This window comes from Halichoerus grypus, chromosome 10, assembly GCF_964656455.1.
Source record: "Halichoerus grypus chromosome 10, mHalGry1.hap1.1, whole genome shotgun sequence".
NCBI lineage: Eukaryota > Metazoa > Chordata > Mammalia > Carnivora > Phocidae > Halichoerus > Halichoerus grypus.
In genome coordinates, this window is record NC_135721.1 from 19,105,725 (window position 1) to 19,123,903 (window position 18,179).

The 18,179-nt window shown below is 36.2% G+C and overlaps 1 protein-coding gene across 10 annotated transcripts in view; it reads left to right on the forward strand.

The window, feature by feature from the left end:
- Nucleotides 1-18,179, forward strand: part of NCOA1 (nuclear receptor coactivator 1) — a 239,683-nt gene that overhangs the window by 45,955 nt on the left and 175,549 nt on the right. For all 10 annotated transcript variants that reach the window (XM_078056046.1, XM_078056041.1, XM_078056044.1 and 7 more), the window contains exon 2: nucleotides 9,689-9,823. The gene's annotated coding sequence lies outside the window, so the exon portion shown is untranslated. The remainder of the gene's footprint in view (nucleotides 1-9,688; nucleotides 9,824-18,179) is intronic.

Here is an 18,179-nt window from a genome sequence, read left to right on the forward strand (position 1 = left end):
TTTTCATTCGGAGTTTTATATTTTTGAGCACACAAATCTTCCATTTATTTTGTTATATTTATCCTAAATTTTTTTGATGTTAATGTAATTGCTACTGTTTTGTTCATTTATTTGTAATTTTTCATTGCTACCATATAGAAATATAGTTGGATTTTGTGTGTTGACTTTGTATTCTGCAATTTTTCTAAATTCTTTTTTTAGTTTTAGTAGTAGATTCTTTGGATTCTCTATGTAGACCATCCTGTCATTTGTGAAAAAAGACAGTTTTGATGCTTTTTTTTTCATCTCTAGGCTTTTATTTATTTTCTTGCATTATTGTACTGACAGTACAGTACAGTGAATAGGAGTGGGAGAGCAGATGTTCTTGCCTTATTCCTGATCCTAGAGGGGAAGCATTTAGTTTTTCATGATTATGTATATTAGCTGTAGATTTGTTGTAGATTCATGTCCTAGGCTGAGGACATTCCCTTCTGTTCCTAGTTTTCTGAGAGTTTTGAATTATGAATGACTGGGCTTTTTCTAATATTATTTTTTCATCTATTAAGATGATCATTTATGTTCTAGTCCATTGTTAGGGTGAATTTCATTCATGGGTTTTTTTCATATATTGAACTAATACTAATAATGCATTCCTGGGATAAATTCTATTTGGTCATGATATATATTCCTTTTTATATATTGCTGGATTCATTTTTCTAATATTTGGTTAAAATATTTTGTGTCTGTGTTCATGAAAGGATATTAGTCTGTAGTTTACTTTTCTTAAGGTTTTTTTCTTTTGTCTGAGTTTTATATCAGCGTCATGCTAAAATTTATGAGTAGTGCTTATAAAATGAATTGGTAAGTGTTTTCTTATGTATTTCTGGAAGAATTTATGTAATATATAAATTTCTTAGATGTTTGGTAGAATTCACCGAGGAAGCCACTTGTCATGGAGCTTTCTTCATGGGAAGGTTTTAAATTATGAATTAAATGTCATAATTTAAGCTCTTAGTATATTAAGAGCTATTCTTATTATCTGACTTCTTCTTTTAGTGAACTTGGTAGTTTGTCTTCAAACTTAAGAAATTGGTACATTTTATGGAAGTTGTAAAATTTATTGCCATAAGTTCTTCATAATATTCTCTTATTATCCTATTAATATCGATAAGCTCTCTAGTGATGTTCTCTTTTCATTCCTGATACAAGTAATTTGTGGCTTCTCTCTTTTTTTCTTGATCATCTGGAAGTTTATTCTATTTTATTGAATGTTTCAGAGAACTAGGTTTCCGTTTCATAGATTTTTCTGTTTTTTTTTTTTTTCAATTTCATTTCTTCCGTCTAATTGCTTTGTGTTTAATTTACTCTTTTTCAGCTTCTCTAAGATGAAGGCTTATATTATTGATTCATGCTTGTTTTCTAATATAAGCATTTACTGCTCTAAGTTTCTAAGAACTGCTTTAGTGGTATCCCACAAATTTTGATATGTTCTAATTTTCATTCAATTAAAAATATTTAAAAATTTCTCTTAATCTTTTACCCTTGGGATATTTAAAAGTGTGTTATTTCATTTCCAACCCTTGGTAATTCCTTATCTCTCAGTTAATTGATTCTGATTTAATTTTGTTTGGCCAGAGAAAATACATTATTTGACTTTAATTCTTTTAAATATCTTGAGGTTCATTTTATAGCTCAGAATATGGTCATTCTTGGTGAATGTTCCATGTGCCCTTGAAAAGAATATATATTCTGCTCTCATAGTGTAAAATGTTCTATAAATGTCCAATTAGGTCAAGTCAGTTGATAGTGTTTCCAAGTCTTCTATATGTTAGTGATTTTCTATCTTCTTGTTCTGTTGATTAATAACAGGGGAGTAGTAAGGTCTATAGCTGTAATTGTGGATTTGTCTAATCTCCTGTTTTATTAGTTTTTGTTTCATTTATTTTAAAGCTGTGTTAATAAGTAAACACATTTAGGATTGCTGTGTCTTTTGGTGAATTGATCCTTTATCCTTATGTAGTGTAAGTGTCTTGTGGATAGCATATAATTGGATCTCGTTTTTAAAATTTGATCTGATAATCTCCACCTTTTAATTGGGTGTTTAGATAATTTTTATTTAATGTAATCATTGATAAATATGGATTTAAGTCTGTCATCTTGCTAGCTTTCTGTTTTTTATTTTTATTTTTTTTTAATTTTGAGTCTTTTTTTTTTTTTAGAGAGAAAGATGGAGCGTGAGTGGGGAGGGGCAGAGGGAGAGGGAGAGAGAATCCTAAGCAGGCTTCATACCCAGTGCAGAGTTTGAGTGGGGCCTGATCTCAGACCCTGAGATCATGCCCTGAGCTGAACTCAAGAGTTGGATGCTTAACCAACTGAGCTACCCAGGTGCCCCAGCTAGTTTTCTATTTTTGAATATTTTAAATTTATTTTTTCCTCTTTTCCTGCCTTCTTTTGAATTAATCCTTTTTCATAATTCCATTTTATGTAATACTCTTGGCTTATTCTATATGTCTAGATATACATGTATATGTACACACACATATACACTTATACATACATACACATATATACACATACATATGTATGTATATATACATATATACACGTATATACATATATGTATGTATATGTACATATATATTTTAGCAGTTGCTCTAAGTCATGGTTTCTCAGCCTTGGCACTATTGGTATTTTCATTTGGATAATTCTTTGTTGTTGAGGACTGGAGGGGATATCCTGTATGCAGTGTAGGATTTTTGGCAGCATCTCTGGCCTCTGTTGACTAGATGACAGTAGCAACCACTCCCCACCCCCAGTTGTGACAACCAAAAATGTTTCCAAGGGCAGCTGGATGGCTCAGTCAGTTAAGTGGGTGGACTCTTGATTTCAGCTCAGGTCGTAATCTCAGGATTGTGAGGTTGAGCCCTGTGTGGGGGCTCCATGCTGGGTGTGAAGCCTGCTTAAGATTCTTTCTCTCCTTCTCCCTTTGCCCCCCCCCCACACTTGCTTGTGCATATGTGCCCTCTCTCTCTCTCTCAAAAAAAAAAAAAAAGTGTCCAGACTTTGCTACATGTCACTGAGGCAGTATGAGAACCACTCTTCTAGGGCTTAAAAGATCTAACTTTAACTTACAACAATCTTTATTTACTTATTTAGTTTTTAAAAGATATTTATTTATTTGAGAGAGGAGAGAGTGAGCCCGCACGCATGGGGGGCGGGAAGGGAGGGGGAGAGGGAGAGGGAGAAGCGGAGTCCCCACTGAGCGGAGAGCCCGACTGGGGGCTCTATCCTAGGACCTGGGGATGATGACGACCTGAGCCGAAGGCAGACATTTAACCGACTGAGCCACCCAGGTGCTCCGACAATCTTTATTTAAATAACATTATGCTACCTTGTGGGGCGCCTGGGTGGCTCAGTTGGTTAAGCGACTGCCTTCGGCTCGGGTCATGATCCCAGGGTCCTGGGATCAAGTCCCGCATCAGGCTCCCTGCTCCGCGGGAAGCCTGCTTCTCCCTCTCCCACTCCCCCTGCTTGTGTTCCCTCTCTCGCTATGTCTCTCTCTGTCAAATAAATAAATAAAATCTTTAAAAAAAAAAAAAAAATTAAAAAAAAAAACAAAAAAAACCCATTATGCTACCTTGTGTAACATGATCACCTTATGACCATATACTTTAATTTTCTACCTTCCCTCTTTATGTTGTCATGATTTTACTTCTATATATGTTATTAACCCCCACAATACAATACATTATTATTTTTTGTGTTCTTATATAATCTTCTAAAATGAATAAAACTTCACTCAGTGGGGAGCCTGCTTCTTCCTCTGCCTGCCGTTCCCCCTGCTTGTGCGTGTTCTCACTCTCTGACAAATAAATAAATAAAATCTTAAAAAAAAAGAAAGAAAACAAGAAAAAAAGTCTTTTGTATTTACCTTCTCTTTATAATCCTCATCATTTCTTTTTGTAGAACCACATTTTCAGCTGGTAATTTTCAGTCCTGCCTAAAGAACTTCCTGAAACATTTTTGGTGTCTGCAGGCAGTGCATTCTGTCAGGTTTTATTTGTCAAAAAATTCTTTCTTTCTTCATTTTTTTAAAAAAGATTTTATCTGACAGAGAGAGAGCACAAGCAGGGGGAATGACAGGCAGGGGAGAAGCAGGCCCCCCGCTCATCAAGGAGCCCGATGTGGGGCTCGATCCCAGGGCCTGGGATCATGACCTGAGCCGAAGACAGCCACTCAACTGACTGAGCCACCCAGCACCCCCTCTTTCTTCATTTCTGAAAAAATATTTTTCTGGTTATAGGATTCTATGGGCAGCTTTTATCTTTCTACTCTATGGTCTTTTCGCTTGTATAATTTCCTGAAGAAAAGGAAATACTGATCTTTGTTCTTTGTATGTATTTTTTTTCTTTGCCTTTGAGATTTTTATCTTTGTTTTTCTGCATTTTGGCTATGATATATCCATGTATATTTGTTTGTGTGTGTTCATTTTGGTATTTATTATGATTAGGATTCCGTAGGATTTTTTGCTCTTTGGTTTGTTGTCTTGGATTCTTTCAAAATTCTTGGCCATTATCTCTTCACATATTTCTTGTATCTCATTTTGTTTGTTTGTTTGTTTCCTTTTCTTGGGGCTTCAGTTGAATGGAATTTGTTTGAAGACATTTTGATATAGTTCCACAACTCTTGGATGCCCTGAGATGTATTTTTCCCTCACTTTTTTTAAACTGTGGTTTCATTTATAATTATTTCTATTTGCATGTCTTTAAGTTCAATGATTGTTTCCTCTTCTGTGTCCAGACTGTTGTTGAGCCTGTCTCAGGAATTTTTTTTCTCTAATAGAATTTTTTTATTTCTGTCTTTTATATTTTTCCTTTCTTTAAAGTTTTCCATCTCACTGCTGAAAATGTCCATCTGTTTGTGCATATTGTCCATCTTTTCTACTAGACCATTTAACATATTTATAGTTATTTTTAAATGTCTGATAGTTTCAATAGCAAAATCATTTCTGATTCTGTTGATTGCTTTATCTCTTGCCAAAGGGTTATTTTTTTTTCTTGCTTTTGTGTAATTTTTGATTTTATGCTCATCATTGTGTACGAAGAATAGGAGAGATTGAAATGATGCTCTTCTTTTGTTAGGCTGTTTGTGTTAGAGGTTGAGTCAGTCTCATCATGAATCGAGCTAGGTTTGGATTCTTTTGCCCTCATTACCTTCATTGTACCACAGGCTTCAGATTTCTCCAACAGTTGGCTGCTGTTCCCTTGTGTTTAGGGTGTGCCATGTAGTACTACAGGATTTTTCTGTGTTCCTATACCACCCTCATCTCTCAACAGTCTTTGCATATCTGTGCACCAGAGAGATTTCTCTTTATGTTATTGTCCCTCTCCCAGTGATTATTGTTGCTTGTTACCCAGTGCTTTGCTTGTGGGGCAGCATGGGGTTCTCTTATTCTAGTCCAGACTCAATCCTGGTCAGGCCCTATGTTCCTGGGTGTTGGTGATGGGGTTTTATTAGCTTTTCTGCTCTTTCTCCCTTGTGGCAGTCAAACTATGCCATATATTTGTAGCTGGTCATGGGCAGGAGTATCATTTCCCTCTCTGTGGTAGTTGATCTCTTTTGGTATTGGTGTAGGATCCTTTGCCCAAGACTCTTTCCTGCTCCCCCCCCAGTAGTGGCAGAATTATTTTTTGTCTCTACCTTTTCCTAGCATCAGTATATCTTTGCCTGCGTCTGGGGACTTGACACTCTTTTCTCCCCCTCCTCCAGAGGCAGAGGCATTTTGCTTCTATTTTCCTCTGAAGCAGTGGATTTTTGCCTGGACCTTAGGGCTTTCTTTCCTTCCCCTAGTGGCTCTAGGCGTTTGCTGTGTTTAAGGAAAGGTTGGGGAATTAGGCAGGGCTTCAGGCTGGTACTTGTCACTTCCTGCACACTTGCCGCATTGATGAAGGGCTCTCTCTGATTTACTTTTAATTTTTCCTGTGAGCACCTGGTTGACACATGTAGAACTTACAGTTGAGTGTAAACTCTTCTTGTGTCAGGGATCCCCAGCCATTCCAAACTGACACATGAGTCTACACTTGGTCTTTAAAAATTTGTTAAAATCTTAGTTGATTTTTTTCGGGATGCCTGGGTGGCTCAGTCGGTTAAGCATCTTCCTTCAGCTCAGGTGATGATCCTGGAGTCCTGGAATTGAGCCTGGCATCAGGCTCCCTGCTCAGCGGGGAGTCTGCCCCCCCCCCCCGACTTGTGCTCCTCTCTCTCTCTCTCTCTCTCTCTCTCTCTCGCATGTTCTCTCTCTCAAATAAATAAATAAAATCTTAAAAAAAAAATCTTAGCTGTTTTTTTTCTTACACACCTGTATGGTGGCTACTTCTTTCTCTGTGACCTGCCAAAGGTAAAAGAGATTGTGTTTGGTCTCTTCTTGGAGGAACTTGTCCCTCTTTGAAATTAAATTTACTTGATTGCCTTGTGACCTCAACTCTTTGTTAGGCTTAAGATAAGTTTTGATTTGATAGATCTGGCTTTTTCTTCTGAGGGTGGGATTGACATTCCTTTGAGGCTTTCTGCATTCTAAGTGGAGTGGAACTAGAGTTCTTGACAAGGTATGCTATTTCAAGCAGTTCTTTCTTCTGCTCCCTCCTTCATGCTTTCTCTTGCCTTCTTGTGCCTCTTGAGCATTTTTTCCTTTAGGATTGAACCTCAGGGACTATTTCCCCAGTGAAGCCTCTCCTGATACCACTAAGTAGAATGAAACATTTCTGTATTTGTACAACTGTCTTGACTCTTGTATAGCTGTATTTCATTTTTGCAGGCCCACTGACGCTCTTAGTGAGGTTGGGCAGGTTTTAGAATCTGAGACTTCTCACTCTGAGAATGATCCTTTTTTTTTTTTTTTAAGATTTTATTTATTTATTTGACAGAGCGCACAAGCAGGCAGAGCCTCAGGCAGAAGGAGAGGGAGAAGCGGACTCCTCACTGAGCAGGGAGCCCAAAGCGGGGCTCAGTTCCAGGACCCTGAGATCATGACCCGAGCCGAAGGCAGATGCTTAACTGACTGAGCCACCCAGGCGCCCCTAAAAACTATCCTTCTACTTTCAGAGTTTATGACTGTAACAGTTGATAGATTTTAGATAGGCTCATGGAATAAGCTTGAGAGAAAAGATAAAGTGATGTACAAGAGAACTTATATTTATCAATAGAGTAAAAATTTGTGAAATCACACCACCTAGGTTCCTGTGCTGTTTGGTTTGTACAGTTGTTGCTCTTGAACTCTAAATTACTTTCAGAAACAAGACTTAAATTTGTGGAATCTAACTTCTTACAATTGTGGGCTTGGTTACACAAACTAGTATGTATTCACATAATAAAATGCCATAGAACTTTAAAAACAATGAAGAAATATATCCTAACATGGAAAATCTTCAGGATACACTAAGTGGGGGAAAAAAAAAAAGGTGCAAAGCTGGACATTTTTTTTTAGAAGACAGAAGGATAAGACTGTATTTTTAGTTAAGTGTATATTTACATAAAGAGTTGCTGGAAAGGTATAGAAGAAACTAATAAAAGTGGTGACCAGTAGCAATCAAGGGCAACGTGAGCTGCATGTGGATGATACAGGAATGAGACTGTTCAAATACATGTTCCTTTTACATCATTTTTCAGTTCTGAATTTGGAATGAAGTATTGGAACAATTAGCCTAGAAAGGTAAACATCAGAGTATTTATCTGCTATTATTGAAGGTGGAGAAATTTCTAAGCAGAGAAATAGTAAAAGAAATGGAGAAAGCAGTGGTGCACAAATCTGGCCACCTAAAAATAAGAAAACTTCTATAGTAAAAGCCAGCAATTGAGAAAATGTTCAAAGTAAATGGAAGAAATAGTGTTTTTACAATATAAATAACCTACACAAACAGTTAAGGAAAACATGAAGAAATCCCTCTCCCATCCCACCCCCCATAGGACTGGAAGTGGAAGTGTGGCTAAAGTTTAGAAAGAAAGGCAGTATGAATAATGGGGGAAGGACCTGATTAATGACATATAAAAGGCTCACTAGATAACACTGTGTCTAAAATTGAAGACTTTAATGGTATAGCAGGATCAATCCATAATGTTGGGTGTTTTCTCCCTAGCAGGTGATTGAATTGAACCGTGATTAGGAATTTGAGGCTGATGAAGTGGAAGGAAGAAAGTAACATACTAGGGAGATTGATAGCTTGGGTGACAACCAAGATTTTGAGACCAATAATAACATAGTTAACTAACTGGAGAGATGAGACTAGGTGGAGTGCATCTCAGGGATTAAATCTGGACTTAGGTACAAAAGGTAGATTGGGCTATTGCATGATAAAGAGAAGAGGGTAGGACAGCCAGATGGCCTGAGCCTGAGGGAAGGAATTGGATTGCTTATGAGTTAGGGTCTAGAAATACCACTGTGGAGAAGGTTGATCCCTACTGCCTTAGCCTTCACTCTAGAGGGTTCTTCTCAAGAGACAGGTTTAGCCCAGGGGTTGAAAGAAGTATTCATTGATAGGTTGAGGATGTAGAGGTGATTTGTTTCACTATATAAGAGAGGTTTCCAGAGGTTCCCCAAGGAGAAGGTTGGAAGGAAGGGCAACAGTGGGGGAAGACATGGGGTGGGTGAGAAAGCACAGAGAGCACTGTGGGTATGAAAATAGGGGAGAGGGTAGCTGGCCGGAATGGTTTGTGTTTTGAGTAAAGCCCAAGGGTAATAGGTGGAAGCCATAGATAGAATTAACTAGCAAGATTCCTGAATCGACCTGTGATATAATGATTTCTCTGGACCTAATCCACCGTGTCTTTGTGATCTAAAGGGAGTATTAAATTTAGTAAAAAGCTTAACCCTGGGTGGTAAAGCCTAAACCACTTAGGCTTTAAGTAATGAAAGCCAGTAGGTTTCACATTTCTTAAGCATTCTCTGATGTCTGCAAAGTCCCCCCACTGTTAGGAGTTTTTATTTATTTAACTTTTTATTTATTTTTATTTTATTTATTTGAGAGAGAGAGAGCAGGAGAGCGAGTGAGCGGGCTCGAGCTGGGGGAGGGGCAGAGGGAGAGGGAGAAGCAGACTCTCTGCCTGAGCAGGGAGCCTGATGTGGGGCTCAATCCCAGGACCTTGGGATCATGACCTGAGCCGAAGAGAGACACTTAACGGACTGAGCCACCCAGGCACCCCTAGGAGTTAGCTTTGAGATAAAAGTGGGAAGACAGTACTACCATTAATTTAAAAGAATCCAATTTGTTCTTATCCCACTGCCAATGACCCAGTAATGAATGCTAGCCATTACATTGAGGTATCTTCTGCTAGGAATCCCATTTCCTCCTTCTGTTCCACTTTACCTGAAACAGGTTACTGAGACCCCTGCTGCTGGGGTGACGTCAGCAACTCTGATGATGAGTAAGCTGATAGTTGAGGATCCTGGCCTCCTAGCTTCATTTGGGATCTGAACCTTTTAAAGCGAGTAACCAATGATCTCTTATTAATTTTACTTATTTATTTAGCCATTAATCTTTAGTTTCAATTTTTAAAGTCTGTAGTGCGGACAAGAATGAGAATTGGCATTTCTTGAACAACTAAAGCATCTGTATAAGAATCTTTGCATGCTTACAGGGAAACAATGATATGCAGTAGAGTCTAAAGTCTGTAATGTTTTCAGTAGACTAAATGTATCTCCTTTCTCTTATTTTAGATCTGTCCATATTAGTGGAAATGTAACTGGAACTGACTCTGGTGATAAAATCAAGGACCATCAGCAAGAGCATGCAGTAGGAAATTTTGGTTCCAAATGAAGACACCAACATTTAGAATTTCTACTTTTTCTAAGGTATTTGAGGCACAAATTTACTTTAATCTGACTCCTTGGAAGTCATTTTATAATGTTGATTTCTATATATAGATTTCATAAGTTGAAAAAGTTTTTATGTTAGAATGGTTAGCTTTTATTTTTTTAAAGATTTATTTATTTATTTTAGAGAGAGCGTGAGAGAGCTCGGGGTGGGGGGAGGGGCAAAGGCAGAGGGGGAGAGAGTCTTAAGTGGACTCTGCGCTGAGCATGGAGCCTGATGGATGGCTCAATCTCATGACCCTGACTGAGATCAGGACCTGAGCCGAAACCAAGAGTCAGGTGCTTAACCGACTGAGTCACCCAGGAGCCCCAGAGACTGGTTAGCTATAGAGAAGAGTTCAACCTTCCCTACCCACATCACCCTAAAACTAGTTGAGAAAAAAATCCAGATTTTAAAGGGAGATAATCTTTATAATTAGTAAAGCATGTTCAATTAATAAGAAATCTACTGGGTGCAGATTAAGACTGAGTAAACTATGTTAGAAGAACTGGAATAAATAAGTGTCAATTTAGTAATTATTTTATGTCATGACCCTCTGGGATGAGCAGCTGAATTCAGCACTCTAACAGAGTCAGCTCACATGATACATGAGATCTTAAGTGATTGTCTTTTAGTTTGATTTGGAAACCTTTTTGTTCCTCTTCTCCTAAATTTATTATTAAGGGTTTTCTGTTCACCAAAAATTGTCACTTTTATTCCTCATAGACTGTTCAAGTAGGACCTTTCTCATCTGTTGGGTTAGTTTCACTTGGACCAGAAAGGGAGATAAGTAATTAAAGAACCAAATGACACTTCCAAAACATGGGGTGGATCCCCACTTTGAAGACTACATAAGACAGTTGAAAACAATCAAAGGAAATATAGTGTCAACAGAAAACAAACATAGTACTCTATTTTTGTAAATACACATATATTCCAAATTGGATTTAGTTAGTTGTTTATTTAAAAACAAAATATTTTTTCTTTTCATTATGTTTTTCCAAATAGGAAAGAAGTATGGAAAATAATTATTTTAAAGGGCAGGTCAAAGTTGGTTGTATACGTTGTAGAGGTTTGTAGAGGTTTGTAGATTATATACAAATGTTGTAGAGGTTTGTAGATTAATTTTGCTAGATTACAAAGAAGAAAATCTGAGAAAAATGTATCACTTATTGCAAGGATTATTAATTTCATTTTCTATTTTGGAAGAAGAATATGTAAAGCAATAAATTCTAAAATAATCCATAATATTAGAAAATTCTAAGACTGCGTTAGTTATATGGCTACCTTCTAAAGGGGTGGTGTAACTGAGCAATGTTTGTGAAAGAAAAGTTACCTCGAATCAAATAGCAGATGAAGAAGAATTAGGTTGCTTTGATGAGAAGTTTTAAAACTGTTCTTGGCAGCTAGTAGATATATTGTACTTCTCTAAAAATTTTTTGGTGTCATTTTGAATCAAAAGGTAATAATAATTAAATATATAATGTGTCTTGTTATCAGAACCATTTCCCTTGTTTTTTAAAGATGTCTTTTCTTCTTTCTTTCAACTGATGTTTAACAACATTTAACAACATTAGTTGAATGTCCAAGCTTTGCAAAGAATGATTCTAGGTATGGGGAAGAATATAAATTATTCTGTAACTTCATGTTTCTAGATATGGGGAAGAATATAAATTATTCTATAACTTCATTATAAATGAAGTTGAAGAAATCTTTCACTTCAAATGTTTACTCTTGGGGTAGGGAAGCTGAATATACTCATCTGAAAACCATTTAAAAACAGTCACAAAACGAGCACATAAAATCAAATTTTGGAAGCCTTTTCTAAGTAATATGGTACTACGTTCAGATCTCAACAAAAGTTAAGCTTAGGGAATAGGAAGTTCTGATCAATTTGCTGACTACTTGGTTGTGGCTGTTAACTATTTATGGTTCTACTTGTGAAAGTGCTATATAGTTAAATTTATTTGCTTAATTCTTTAAATGAGGATATCTCTGATTCATCAATTTCTTATATCTCCCCACTCATTTACAACCATTGGCACATGATATCCTTCTTTAATATTTTTCATTTTCCCCTTTGAAAATGAAAGAAAATGAAAATTTCACAAGCTTTGCTCAGAAGTTTTATATGATACATTTTGACAGTATTTTCTTGTAATTTTTTTTTTTTGAGGGGACTTTAGATTTTGAGATTGTGGGAGTTTTTTTTTTTTGAGGAGGATCAAAACAAAATAAAATCAGTATCTGAATTATGGCCCTAGAACATGTATAAGGTTATGTCTTAGATTACAGTTTACATTAAGTTAAAATGGTACCCTTAAAAAATACTTTATTTGGACTCAAGAAAACATTTGAAAACAAATGTCAATAAGGTATATTAAGGGAATTGGTATTCCCTTGCTACAGTTTTCTCTGTGGCATGATGGAAAGAGCACAAGCTTTGGCTCTTCTACTTCCATGCCACCCTGGGGAATTGAATTAATATTTCTGTCTTAGAAATATTACTTTTTAGACTTGTGATGAAAAGTGAAATGTGTATAAATTATATAAAATAATGCTTCTCAGTGTGAGATTAATGAATGTTGTTGCTAAAGACAGAGGAGACCACACTACTGAAGTATCATTCACAGTTATCCTTCTCATAGCAAAAAACAGGTCAACTCACACTACTAGTGAGAAGCTTGTAAAACCAGTTTCAAAGTTAATGGCAAATATTATGCTTGGAGAGAAAGTAAAATGAGCTTTTGGCAAAAATCCCTTATCAAAGGCATACCATCTGGAAAAGCAATTACTGTCATGTGTGCACGCTAGCAGAATTTTTGTTTTTCAGTTGGATGAAAGCACTGATGTTCAGAGAGCATACCAGCACTTCATAGAGATGTGTTACTGTTTATCACTGAAAAATCCTTACTGCAGCAGAGAGTTTTTTGTTGTTATTTTGTTTTGTTGTTGTTGGTGGTGGTGTTTGGTGGCCTTTGTTTAAAGCCAGTGTTGCCTGGAAAAGTTGCATTGGTTCCTGTGATCAAAGCCTCACAAGGTTAGCTGCAGCAAAGGGTTCACTTAATCTGTGAGGAAAAGAAATTGCACCAGGGTATCAATTCAGATCTGCTTTTTTCAGGGAAAATTGGCATTCAGTAATGTGATTTTTTTTTTTAGATCTATTGATTGATTGATTGAGAGAGGGCACAAGCAGGGGGAGGGAGAGAGGGAGAGAGAGAAAATTCCAAGCAGACTCCATGTTCAGCATGGAGCCTGCTGGGGGGCTAGATCTTAGGACCCTGAGATCATGACCTGAGCCCAAATCAAAAGTTGATGCCCAAGCGACTGAGCCACTCAGGCACCCCTTCAGTAATGTGATTTCTGATTGTGATTTAATATCAAAGTGGTAAAAATTATGGATGTAAGCAATTTTTGAGCACCAAAGCCATGTCTTTTCAGTGTTTTGTGAAGAAATGATAAGTATAGGATCCTGCCTTTTCACAGTGATGCATGCTAGCTAGCTCTGTAATGTGACAGGGCTTTAAATGTTTACTTAGTTTTTTAGTAAAATAAGATAAATATTTCTTTAATACTGATAATGCCATTTGTATGATTTCAAGGGGGCACAGCATAGTAAATATATTTGGTATTTCAAATAGTCAGAATTTATAAGTTCATATTCACAGTTATGAATTTTAATGTTCAGGATGAGGTATGAGGATCTTACAGAAGTCTGAATTACGGTACTAAATAATTCAACCTTTAAGAGTTTGAGCATTTCCCCCATACTTGATGATTTTATCAATTTATCAAAGAAAAAAACAGTGAATTTTTATTGTGCATTTTTAAAAACCATCCTCAATTTTTGGAATAGAACATGAAAAAATACTTTCCAGAGCCAAAATGCCAGCAGAGAATAGATTAGGAATCTTTTTGCTCCAGTCTTTCAAATTGAAGCATTTAAAATCTAGTTTTGAGTGGGATATGCTTTTTCTGTTTGTTTTTTTATTCAATGGAATGCTGAAAGTAGACTTCAGTGAGAAATAGTGTTAAAATTTCTGGGTCCATGTTCAGTTGTAATATCCAGAGTATATAACACAGCTGATTTATCATTGAGAATTAGTGATTTTTAATTTAGTAGAAATGCAGAATAAGAAAGAGACTAGTTGAATATGGAAAGCGGCAGCTTATGGCTAAAGATGATTCCAGAGCTGGAGACTTGAAATCTTTGCAAGGAGGTCATCAAACACTAGCAGGGTGTGGCAAAACAACAAAGCTGCTTAATTGAATGGGCTCTGGCTGGCCAAAGATGAGACATTTTGAGCATCAGTAAGTATAACTGCAATGTAATCAATCACATCAAATATGTTTAAATCCATGAGTTCATAATGATAGTTAAAAAAAAAAAACCTCGTTAATTTTCTTCGGAGTATGCTGAGGACTCAGCTGTACGTGAATGTAACCAGACAGTTGAGGAGAGGAAGTTTCTTTTTTGAGGATTATTCTGTTTGATAAATGAAAAAGGAGTGAATTCCTGGACCTAAGTAAAGATCGTTAGTGGCTGCTAACATCACAGGGAGGGAGAGAGCCAGACATTAGATTGCTGTCAGTGAAAGTTCACAACACAACTTAGTAAGTATTCTTGCCAAAAAATTGAACTTGAACCTGAATCTCATCAAGCCTCTAGCTCTAACTACCAGTTCACAGGAAACAGAAATCAGGGAAACAAATGAAATGATACCGTGGAGTTGCAGTCAGCAAAATCTAGGCTTTGGGGAAGTCCTTGAGACACACAATTTGTTTTTTTCAGCAAATAAATTGTAAGGAACAAAAAAAGAGAAATGAGAAGGAAACCTGAGATTAATAGCAATGATTGGGCTTTATCTAGGTCCAGATTTTCATACATATATATTTATGAAATAATCAGGGAAATTTGAACAATGCATATTTGGTATTAGGAAATTATTGGTAATTTTTAGGTGTGATAACAGTATGTGGTTATATTTAGAAAGAGTCATTACCTTTTAGAGATACATATTTAAATGATAGTGGGTGCAAGGATATGTCTGGGATCTGTTTCATTATTATCCAGAGTAGAGGGGAGGCTGTGGGTGGAGGTAAATAAAACCAGATTGGCCTCAATCTGGCCTCGAGGTGATGTGATCATTGTTTAAAGTAGGCACTTTAAAAAAGCAAAATTTCCCAGGTCTCACGATTTAAAAGAACAATATTTCTCAGCACTGTCATTGACGTTGATATGATTTCAGTGAACATAAATCCTAGTATTATGGCCTTGATACTTATTATCAGAAGCAGCACCCCGTTTGTCCTTTTTAAAATCTCCCTTTTGATCCTCTTTTTATCTAAGAAGAGACCACTAAATTGGGATTCATGTCCCCAGATCATTAAAAAAAAAAAAAAAAAAGTAGGCACTTCTGGCATTGGGGGTGGTAGTGATGTAATTCTTGGTACTGTTCTCTAAGCTTTTTTGAACATTTCCATAAGAAAAAAGTCCAGAAATCTACCTTCTCTCTGTTGGCTTATAAGAGGACAGTTGAATTATGTGTATTTAGCAACCCGCTGAATTCTTATTTCTGATAATTTCTTGAGTTTGTTGGGTTTTCTGTATAGAAAATCATATTGCTTACAAAGGACAGTTTTACTATATGGTGCTTACTATTTGCCAGGCTTTTATTCTAAGCATTACACATATTAACTCATTCGATCCTTACAAGAACTCCAATGAAGTAGACGTTAACTTGCCTAATGTTACAAGGTGGGACTCAAATCCAGGCCTTCTACCCTAGAGTCTGTGCTTCTCTAGGTTTTTGTATCTCTCCTTGTAACGTCTCTCTGCTCTAATCCTTATACCTTTTATTTTTGTTTGTTTTAGTGTGCTGGCTAGAAGTTAAACTTTCAAATAGCAGTTTTCATTTGTAATTTTGATTTTGGAAGTTGTCTTTATACTGAGGGAATCCAGGGTATAATTGAGTTTACTTCTTTACAAATACAAGGTACTCACTACTAGTCTAAGAATTAGTGTGTAGCAAGAAACAGAATAAAGTGTATTGTAATGGCTTATAGTGGTGTTTTTGTTTTTGTTTTTTTAATTTACCTCCTGGTCTATAAGCAGCCTATTCATGGCTCATTTTACTTTCAATTACTTGTTGATTTCATTGGTCCTATTTACTGAATTTCTTTATGAATCTTAGATAAAATTACTCCTTCCTTCTCCCAACCCTCACACCTGTTATATAATTACTTTACCACCTGACTTTACATAGGTTACACAATTAGGCAAAGCACTTAGTATATGGTTTAGCACATAATATGTATCTAGTAAACATATACCTTCTGATTTAAGAGGTAACTTCTTTACGATTTTGTTTAAAAATTGTTCCTCTTCTTTAATTTTTAAAAGGGGAAAGGGTGACTATGGCTTAGTTATTTTAAGAGAAGTCCTAGGCCTGGGACAGGTGGCAAAAACTATTGATAATGTGTTATGGTGGTTTAATGAGTAATCTCTGTGTTCTCTGTAAGGAACTTTTTCTTTATAATTATCTCTGAGTTTGAGAAAGATTACTGAGAGAGTTGATCGTCAAAAGAATACTTGCCTATTAGAGGGTGGGGTGGGAACAATCTAGGGGGAAATGTGACTTGTTCCAACTCCATGGATTTTAGGATAGCTAAGCTTCATGAAAGGAGGCATATACTTTCCTTACTAGAAGGAAAATTTGTGATTTCACCCTCAAGAGAAAGAGATGAATCACAATTACAGCCTTTTTTAAAGGTTATAGAAGGTAGCCATCTGAAGACCTGGTATAGCTAGTTCAAAGCTGTACTATTTTTCACCACGCTCCTCCCTCTAACTCAGGTGCACCTGTGATTTTGTATAGCAGTAAACTGTAGCAACCTAACATATCTTTAATGGTATTTTTGAAAATGATATTAAACTATTTGGAAACTGAAGATAGTAGAGTACAAGAATTCCATTTTTCAAATGACAGCTATAATTATTGAGTGGCATAGCTATTAAAATTGAACAGTCGGTCACTTGACTATTAAAGAAGAGGTTTTGTTGTTATGGGCTATAGTTTATTGGTTTGAGATAAAAGATACTTTTTGAAGAATAAAATAAATGTGTATGATAGAAACTCTCTTATCTGATCATGAAAGCTTTCAGTGGAAAGATGAAATACTTTCCAAACTACACCCAGATACTTCGGAAACAAAAAACGTGATAGGCAGAATTAAGCGTAATTGAGAGGTACTCAATTTAATATCTGTTATCAGTTAGTTGGTAAAGTCATTGAGATGTTTATTGTTTTATAGATGATCTTAAATGAGGAGGCATAGCTAATGTGGCCATTTACAGAGTTTGGGATTAGTGAATTTAAGAGAAAAGAATGCTGACATGAGGAAAACAAAAATACAATAATAATAGTTAATATTTAATGTTCACTATGTGTCAGGCACTGTGACAGACACTTTATATATATTTTCTATATATATTTATTTCTATCCCAATAACTCTGTGAGATGTAAACTATTATTACATCTATTTTATGTATAAGAAACTTGAGTCTTTTTTAAATTTTTTTTATTTTTTTATGATTTTATTTATTTATTTGACAGAGAGAGGGAGAGAGCACAAGCAGGGGGAGTGGCAGGCAGAAGGAGAGGGAGAAGCAGACTCCCCACCAAGCAAGGAGCCCGATGCGGGGCTTGATCCCAGGGGAGCCAAAGGCAGACGCTTAACCGACTGAGCCACCCAGGTGCCCCAAAACTGAGTCTTAATAAGACTTACTTTTTTATTTTTTAAGTGGGCTCCAAGCCCAGTGGGGGGCTTGAACTTACAACCCTGAGATCAAGAGTCACATGTTCTACCAGCTGAGCCATCCACGTGTCCTAATAAGGCTTACTTTGAAGTTATAGAGTCAGGATTCATCCATCTCTTTCTCTTGGGGTAAAACCAAAAGTTCAGCTTCAGAAACTAATTTTTAATCAGAATTAGAAAAGAAAGTGTATTCTAGTTCAAACAAACTGCAAAAGCATAGATTTTGGAAAACCAGTGATTTAGCTAGTTCAGTATAAGTTTCTGATATGAAAGAGCTCCTTACAAGTTTTTGTAATCACAGGTATATTAGTTGGAGTGTAGTGTCTCATGCAAGAAAGGTCATAGTTCTAACATGCTACTCACTGGTCAAATCACATTTTACCATTTTAGAGAAGAAGGAGGGATGCATTATTGGTTTTTGAAAATGGTGTTTGACATGGAATGACGTACCAGTATTTTATTACTTAAACTTCCTCAATTAAAGATGAAATGGAAATGTTTAACATGGAAATGAATTTAAAAAGCTATTGAAACTT